Raw genomic sequence first — 9,478 nt, 5'->3', positions numbered from 1 at the left:
TGACCTTACCTGTTCCTACAGAGAGAACACAACATACTGCAGATCTCTCTTCCTATAGCTTGGTCCCTGCATGCTGGGATAAACTTGATGAACATATGAATGACACACTGGTGACAGTGATCTTCAGTGTGCACTCACATTACAGTATACCAGCCTCATTAAGGTCTTCTCTGTCAGAAATACAAGAAAAGAAAATCTTTAAGCACATTAATGTTATATAAAACTGTGACTGTCAGGGCTGCTGTTATAGAAAATGAATAAGCATTCTGACCAATCAGGATCCAGAATCCCTGAGATAACTCTAGGGATATTACAGTTATGCAGTAGTGTACATACACAATGCTTTATTCCATCCAGGAGGCACACCAGAGAGTATAAAGTGTTTAATTTTGTTCTTCATATGTGCAACTGAAATATCTCTATATAAAACTGTCATTAACATGGAAACTTTTATAGTTCTAAGGTTTGACAAACCTTTGATGGCTTGTTGCCTCCCACTGAGACAATATCTTTTTTTTTTTATTTGTTTTTTTGTGACCCAGGGCAGAACTCTGTTGATTCTGAAATGATTTCTCGAGACATAAACGCACAGCTTTAATAACCTCTGTGGCCTGAGAGTGGCCTCATATCAGGCTTCCTAAAATTGTCAATGTAAGAGTTATACTTTAAAATACATTTATGCTGGGGAAAGAATAAAGACAGTCATCTTCATCTCCATTAGTATTGTGCATTAGTCGCTAGAGCAACAAAAAAAATTAGCAAAAATATTAGCAAAATAATAAGAGCAAAAAATATTTGAGTAACCCTATTCATCTAAACAAAGACACAAAGATGTGGAGTCTGATGTGAAGCATTACAGTTTCTCCACAAACTGTAGATTATGTAGAATGCAAATCACTAGATACTGATGGTTTCTTTCTTTACTCGAAGCTCAGCTAGGTGTTACAGCGCCCCCTTGAGGAGAGTCATATATATACACTATATACACACACAGTATCTCACAGAAGTGAGTACACCCCTTACATTTTTGGATATATTTTATTATATCTTTTCATGTGACAACACTGAAGAAATGACACTGTTACAATGTAAAGTAGAGAGTGTACAGCTTTCAACACACAGCCATTAAGTGTACAGCTTTCAACACATAGCCATGTCTAAACCACTGGCCACAAAAGTAAGTACACCCCTAATTGATAATGTCCAAATTGGGCCCAAAGTGTCAATATTTTGTGTGGCCACCATTATTTTCCAGCACTGCCCTAACCCTCTTGAGCATGGAGTTCACCAGAGAGTTGCAGGTTGCCACAGGTAGACACAAGAGTCCTCTTCCACTCCTCCATGGAAGCCTGGCAGGAATCAAGCGGGTCTTCCTTCGAGTTCTTAGTCGAGTCCACTTATCAGCCAATCAAAAAAGAGGCTACACAATAGCCAATCAGAAAATAGCACTATTGTATCTGGGTAAGGTGTAACACAACAACCAATGGGGAAAAAAAGCATGTCCTGTAATTGTTCAGCATCATCCTCGTTCACCCACAGAGAAAACCACTGGAGCTACGAGCATCACTTTGAGCACAGAGTAAGTCATGATCTCCTGTTTTAATGTTACAACAAATTCACAACTTGTTTGACACAAACAATGACATTTTGACTGCTGTTAGAGAAGTTTCCCAGATAATCAGCATCAGTTTTTCATGAGTGTCTGTTACTTAGCCAACAGTTTTACAGCCAGTTCACTGACAACACCTGCTCAGAACAAGTAGTCTAGGCCAGTGGTTCTCAAACTGGGGCCCTGAGATGGTGCCAGGGGGCCCCCGGTTTTATGACATTTTATAAAATAATGAACTTATTCTAAATTCTGTGTAATTAAATCTCAGAAAAATAAAACTACTAACCAACAGCACTATACTGTATAATTTAATATGTTTTGTTTAATTCAAATATTAAGTTTTGGAATGTTATATGTCATAAATTTTATGACATATATAACTGACATTTTGTCACAATAAACAGCTCTCGCCAAATAGGCTTAATAATTTTATTAGTACTAAATAAATTAAAGTGTATTGCATTGTCAATGTTATAGGTCACTTTTAAAATCATGTCATATTTGATATCCTGGCCATTGATGCATTAATCATTGCATCCATCTTTCAAAGATGTCAACTAAAAGGCAACTAAGCATTCTCTCATTTGCCATGAGAGGAAAGCCCCCTAAAAAGGCCAGGTTGCAGGATGCTGGCCCAGAGAAGGTGGCAAAAAGGGTAGGCCCATTGTTGTGGTTGGGTGTGGGGTTGGAGATGTCACTCTTGCCTGTCTTCAAAACTTGAGAGCCCTGCCCAGGATACTACGTAACACATTTATTGACACGAGACACGAAATAACATAAACGTACATAACAAAAAAGAAACACATAAACACGCACGACAAGAAAGCGATGCATGTAAGATAGATGAGCAAGGATATACATAAAAAAAGCAACACATTAGTCATAACCATCTTTTGTGCTTCAGCTGTCTCTCTCTCATCCCACCGCTACTCAACGTGGGACACAACGGAGGGCTGTCTGGGTCTTTAATCACTTATTTATGGACACCAAATCCTAAACTACTGAAGAATCATTCTGGCCACATTCACCCACTGTCTGACTCCCGTAAGACACATGACGCTGCACTTAATACTGCGTATAAAAAATATATAAATCAGTATAATGTGTATGCAAGCTATTTCTGTTCCCTAAAGTGTTTCTAGTCATATATTCATGAACCTCATCACATTAAATTTGATTTTTAACCTTTAGCCTGAGTGATTATTTTAGGTCATTTTAAAGAAGGTGATTTATTTATTTATTTGTTTGTTTGTTTGTTTGTTTGTTTGTTTATGTTTTAGGGCCCCCTGCAGCCTGTGTGGTGAATTGCAGTTACAACAAAATCCCAGGCTACCACGCCTTCATCCCCAAAGTGTACAATATATATATATATATATATATATATATATATATATATATATATATATATATATATATATATATATATATATATATACACACACACAGTATATATAGTACACTTTGGGGATGAAGGCGTGGTAGCCTGGGATTTTGTTGTAACTGCAATATCACATGTTTTTCTCTCCTTTCCTTTTCTTCAGCTAGAGGAGAAGGACCTTGCTCCTGAACCAGCTCCGTTTGAGATCCAGGCCTCAGAGGACTGCTAAGATAAAAAACTTTGAATTTTTGTTTTATTTATTGATAGTAACTTGAATGATATATAATTAATCGTAAGAGTGATTGTAAAAGTGAGTCTGTTGGTTGTAAAAGTGAGATTGGTATTCAGTAAAGTGTTTAATTATTGGTGGAGAGAAATGCAACAAGAACACTGAACACCGATGTTTGTAGAAAAAATAAAATAACGAATGATGCTTAAATTCACAGTTGTACAAAGAACACTAAAGCATTGTATTTGTGTACAACTAAACATTGTATTTTATTTGTATTTGTAAAGACATATGGAGGTTTGTGTGTGTTTTAAATCCTAAAATTGAAATCTTAAAGCTCTTTCAATCACAGCACCGGATGTAGCTCCTTGGCTTAAAAAAGAATAAAAAAATAATTCAAAAAATATTGAATGCCTGTCACAGATATAATCACTGCTGAACACCATGAGATGTAGCACACCACCGTAGCTCAGTGAGAATGACCGTAAAAGCTTACACAAGAAAAATAAATAGGAAAACAAACAGCAAGATAAATAAACACTGAAATAGATGCAATAAAAAGTGCAATGCCCAAACATATCAATTACCTAAACATCACACAAAATAACAATGTTACTACAAATAAAACAATCAACACAACATAACATATAACAAGAAGTCTAATTATTCCTTGTACTCCATTTTAACCAGGACCTTAATCCTTTTAAACTTCTTGAAACCAGAGAAATGGCAAATGAGACAAGAGAAGAGGATGGGGGAAGGATGAGTCATCACAACAATAACAATTGACACGGCAGAACAAAATTATTATCTGTCTCTTGACTGATTATCCATTTGTCACTGTGTAGTAATTAACGTTTGCTGTGCCTTGATGTCTGATTTTGGTCTGCAAAATCCCCAAGGCCTTCATGGGCTCCTATCATTTTAAAGCTGCTTCGGCTCAAGGTCCTAAGGGTTACTGCATTGTAAATAAATTGTATGAAATCTTTAGCTATCCCTTATGTGTATAGTAATTTAACATGTAGCAGCAGAGAAAAGACAATCATGTTAGAGGAGTAAAGACCAAAGGCTCCCAATTCAAGCTGTAAGGGCCCATGCACTATGGAGTTTACTCCATCACTCTTGTAAAACTTTGGGGTATCAGTTGTAGCTAATTTGGAGGTGGAGCTGGGACCCATGCCAGATCTGTCAGCACCAGAACCGTGTTTAACTGTACAAAAGTAATTATAGGTATAATTCCTAAGTTCTGCTAATGGGCAACCGAGGAGGAAGAAGAAGAAAAGGTCAGACAACCCAAAAAGCTTGATGAGGTCCTACAACTACTTCTGAAGGCACTACATAAGTGGTTTGGAAAAGTGTGGACAAATGATAAGTAATTTTGTGTCAGGTTTATATTACTGTTTATAAATGTTTATACCACAAAGATAAAAATGTTGATTACCTGCCCCATCACAGTAGATTGGAGATTAAAAATTAAAACTTTCTCTCATAGAACACATGGTTTATCTTTAAACCATAAGATAAACCATTAAGAATTCTCAAACACGATCAAGCAGAACATCATCATGACATCATATAAATGAAATGTCTTCTGTCTAAGCCCCCCTCCCTCCCCCTTTTATAAGTTGAGGAAGAAGCTGATCTTTAAAAAAAAACTATAAATAGAACCATATAATTTTAATATATAAAATATAAGCCTGTTATTTCTTGTTAATTCATAGCGTGCTTCATAAAGTTATTCATTGTTTAGAAATTATCAAAGCATGAAAATGGTCTGATTTCTCGTTTAAAGTTTTATTTTTTGAAGAACTATAACTTGTTAATAACTTGTTAATAATATTGTGACTGAGAAACTACAATACTAATTCGGACACATATACAGTTGTATTCGTTTTAAAATCTTCCGAGTTCAGCACCACGGAGAGCGGCAGTTCTTCTCTCTTTTTTCTCATTTTCATTTTTTTGTGTTAAATATTACCAAAAACACATAACTTAATAAATAAATAAACAAATAAAAAGCTATACCAACACAATCCAAAACAAGGTTAATAATGTTAGGTATCCGATGTTTTTCCCCAAAATAAAAAAGTACTTTGTTTTATTTATTTGATAAACATGTTTTGTTTGTTTCTTCTCTCTCGTTGAAAAATAATTAGCACTGTTCCGTGTGATGATAAAAATATAAACAAGTGTAAACAAAATAAGTTCTTTACCTCCGTCGTTTTGGTAGCAGATGTAAGGAAATCGCCACACGTTCCCCAGATCCACAGCAAAACCGATCACCGACAGAAGAAAGTCTTCCCCCAGAGAAGATTGTTTCCCCCCATTTGTCCCGCGACTCCGTCTGCATCATCACCGGAACCAGACCCCCAGCTCGTGATGGTGTGTGTTGCTGTGGAAAAGAAAAGAAAACCGCACGCGGGGAGGGAAAGACCTGCTGCGGAGTGAAGCGCGCGAGGTAAAGTGACCCACGTTCCTACGTTAGGTCAAATGCACACACACCTCTCTCTCTCTTCCTCTTTCGTTCACACCCACCCCTCACACACATACACTCACACACAAGCCCGAGCGGGAAGGCCACAAAAGGGTAAGGATACAAATCTATATAAAACTCATAAAAAACTCGGGAGAACGCGCTGTTAATGGATTTCTCCTGTGCCATCGAGACTAAAGATTTGCATGAGGATAAATCCAGCATTAAATCTTCACACCTTCAGTGGTGGTGTATCAAAACACAGACTTTGTGTGCACTCTAAAAAACGATTCGTTGGCTGAACAACCATTACTTTTAAAAATAAATAAACTAAACACAAATAACAAAGTAATTTTAACTTTCCAACCTCTACTTAGCATATATAGTGTCTGTAACATAAATATATAAGTTACAAGGTGAACCTAAATGTATGCATAAATATAATGAAAAAACATAAGTCACGTCAACTAGTATTAAAATTGCATCAAAACTAAGTAATTATAACATAATATTTTAAGTTTGACTGTGAGCCACGTGATATGCAAATCTGGAAAAAACTGGAGCCATTTTGTGATGCACATGTGAAGACGGTGGAAAGAGGTAAGCTTAACTTTCAATAAACTAAGCAAAATATTCGATTTTGAGGTTTTGAAATTAATAAACACTTGTTTGTAGTGTTAGATGAAGATATTTTCTGAAACGCAAAGAGACGAAGACGCTGAAAAGAGGTAAGATTTGTCATTTTAACGTACATTCGTTTATTTGTGTTTGTGTTTGCGTTTGTGGTCAAGAAAGAAACTTTTTTAAATTGAATTTCGGAATTGCTACGAATTTAGCTTCAACAATTAGAAACGTGTTACTTGAATACTTATGAAAGTCCAGTTTGTACAAGTAAGTTATTGTATGAAAGGAGGAACGAGTGTGCACGCGATTGTCCGCCTAAAAGCAGTGTGCCTCCATCGAATGAATGTTCTAGTGGTTAATTTGTTTATTTCAGAGGTATATGACCATGCATCGCGTTGGCATGTTTGCATTAAGATAAGGGCGAATTCTGACGAATCTGTTCCCGCCCTGCTCCGTGTAACGCTTTGCAGTTCTTTGTTCAATTACCACCTTGGCTTGAAACTTAACTTTTCTTATAATAATGAGAAACTTCTACGCATGCGTAAATGCGGAGCAGAAGGGCGTGACACGCTTCCGACATCCGCTGGTCTCAGCATAGCACATTATGCAAAAACGTGATCTATTAATATCTTTAAATAACAGTATTGATAAATTACCAGTATATGAGTATTTTGCCAAAAAAAGGTGATGCGTCATTAGTATATACAATCTTTTACTGAAAAGGTCTATGCTAGTAAGACTCTGCAATGTCTTGCCTATTCATACTAAATATAAAACTTTTTTCTCTTTCTAGCTCAGAGCAAGAAAGTGTTGCAAAGGGGGCAGCATCAAGGAAGTGTCCTGTTTGTTTTTTTTGTTCAAAATTTGTTAATTTGACACATTTGTTGTACATTCATGATGTGTGGTTTTAGGCTTCACCATTGTATTGCAGCCTGTTTCAAAAAATAAAGTGAAATGCTTTATTATGTGTGATTTGCATGTGTAATTTATTTTAGTGAAGTGACATGGTGACCCATACTAGGAATTTGTGCTCTGCGTTTAACCCATTCAAGCAGCAGTGCAGTATGCAGACCAATAGCTGATGATCTAAAATAACTTAAAATTTTACATTGGTTCAACTCAATTAATTATCTTTTTTTAACATAAATGAGCTTAAATTTTAAGTTAACTTAACTTGCAGTTACTTAGCAGATTCTACCATGTTACTTATATTTTTAAGTAAACAATGTTGAGTGTACCCAAAAATTGAAGTACATATAACAACAGTTTTCTTGTTAATTTTAAGTAATTTTTTTCCAAGTTGGGTTTACTTAAAAAGTGTGATGCAATAATGGTGCATACATATTTTAAGTAAATCCAACACATCATTTTTTAGAGTGTGGAATTAACACTTAACATTGTGTTACAGTTTTACACAATTAACACACTGCTGGAGTAACACAACTGAACAAGCAGAAATTGTGGAAGGAATTCACCAGCAATGCGAAATGCTTTCATTAATGTCTTCACTCTGAATTATCTTCACATTTTCCATATCCTTGGAGTACCTACAGTACTTAATTCCTTAAATCCTTGTTTACAGTACAGTACAGTAATTAAAGTGTGAATTGTTGTTAAAATGTGCAGTTTTTCCACTTTACCATTGTGTATATTGGCATATTACCTTCTGAAATAGGAAATGTTTAAGTGCTGCACTGATTTACAAAACAGCCAATCAGGTAGGAGATACGCCATGCCACGCCTCCACTCACTTTAACTCTGACCATCAAGTCTCCACCAAGTTTTCAACATGTCCACTAGGAAACTCATGTTTCTGAGTCATGTTTAGGAACAGTAGCCTTGATACCACTCATATAACTTCTCTATCGAACTCTAATACAGATGACGTTCAGCCATGCTGCACTGAAAAGATAACAGTTTCTAACACTGTTAATTAACCACAAAAGCTTGACAACACACTTTAAACATGGCAGAAACAACAGTGAGGCACAGATGAAGGTGCACAAGTTCTTAAATCAGTATACAAGCCTTTAGTTTATTCTCTCATCAGATACACTGAAGAAAATCTGGAGATGCTTGAATCATTGTTGATGATTTTATTTTATTTTTTTTCAAATTCTTCAGTTTGTGTCTGTCAGCATGCATTTGGTAAAAACGCCAAAACAGACACAGCTCTATTCAAAATACTCGATCCAACGGCATAAATGATTCAAATAAAATGATTTAAGTGTCGAACCTGTGGCTGAAGGTGGCTGGAATGTGAATTAAGACTTATAACAAAGCTTAAACCTCAGTCATTACACACATCTTCATTCTGAGGAATTCCCACAATCCTCTTGTTTTTTAGAGCTTGCTTATTGAGGTTCATGCTCTACAGCATGAGTTTTTCCCCTGAAGCAGGCCTCAACACATGGCTCTGTGCTTCAGCGCCAACACACACAGATAAAAGCACATTGTTCTGACAGAAAGTCTTACAGGAAGTCTTGTATATGTCGACTCTAATCAAAAAGAAAAATTGATGGCTGCTGTTGAGCAGGAAGATGGACTGACGATCAGGTAGTTTCTACCATAGCCACTTACACTACAGCGTTGATTACCTCTGGATTCCAAAGCTTGGTCAAAATATTTATATTCTTTATTTTGTTGTTGTGATAAAAAAGGAAGATGTGATCGTGTTTGTGTGTTTGTGTTTGTGTATGTGTATGTGTGTGTGTGTGTGTGTGTGTATGTGTGTGTGTGTGTGTGTGTGTGTGTCTGTGTGTGCGTGTATGTGTGTGTCCCCGCTAGGGGGCGACTTTTACATACAGGATGCATTTAAAGCATAAACATGATCCTGTGTGGATGGATAGCTAAATGAACTGACAGATTAATGGATGAATGATAGATAGTAAACAGGTGAAACATTACCCAGTCTCATTGCTCATACACACCGTCTTTGGTTTTAGGTATTCTGTTTGTATTGAGTTTATTTAGACTTACAAAATTATTTCTTCTTCATTCCATTGATCCCATCTACTCCCCCTTTCCTTCCATTATATACGATAATCTACTGTAGTAAAACCTCTCCTCTATTACATGACCAGTTTAATGTTTCCATTTCCCGTATTTCGCTCAGGTTATATAAGAGCGGTGAAGCCTTGTTTGGCAAAAGCATCAGAAAGCCTG

At 36.3% G+C, this 9,478-nt stretch overlaps 1 long non-coding RNA gene across 1 annotated transcript; it reads left to right on the top strand.

Annotated features, from left to right (window-relative positions):
• The first annotated feature begins 5,977 nt into the window (after positions 1 to 5,977).
• Positions 5,978 to 7,275, top strand: LOC132855326 (uncharacterized). Its single transcript, XR_009649309.1, has 3 exons — positions 5,978 to 6,289; positions 6,365 to 6,417; positions 7,107 to 7,275. It is a non-coding gene; the product is annotated as an uncharacterized LOC132855326 (long non-coding RNA).
• Positions 7,276 to 9,478: the final 2,203 nt, after the last annotated feature.

The sequence above is a fragment of the Tachysurus vachellii genome, chromosome 12, assembly GCF_030014155.1.
Source record: "Tachysurus vachellii isolate PV-2020 chromosome 12, HZAU_Pvac_v1, whole genome shotgun sequence".
In the NCBI taxonomy this organism is placed as follows: Eukaryota; Metazoa; Chordata; class Actinopteri; order Siluriformes; family Bagridae; genus Tachysurus; species Tachysurus vachellii.
This window is presented reverse-complemented; position numbering and strand designations above follow the sequence as displayed.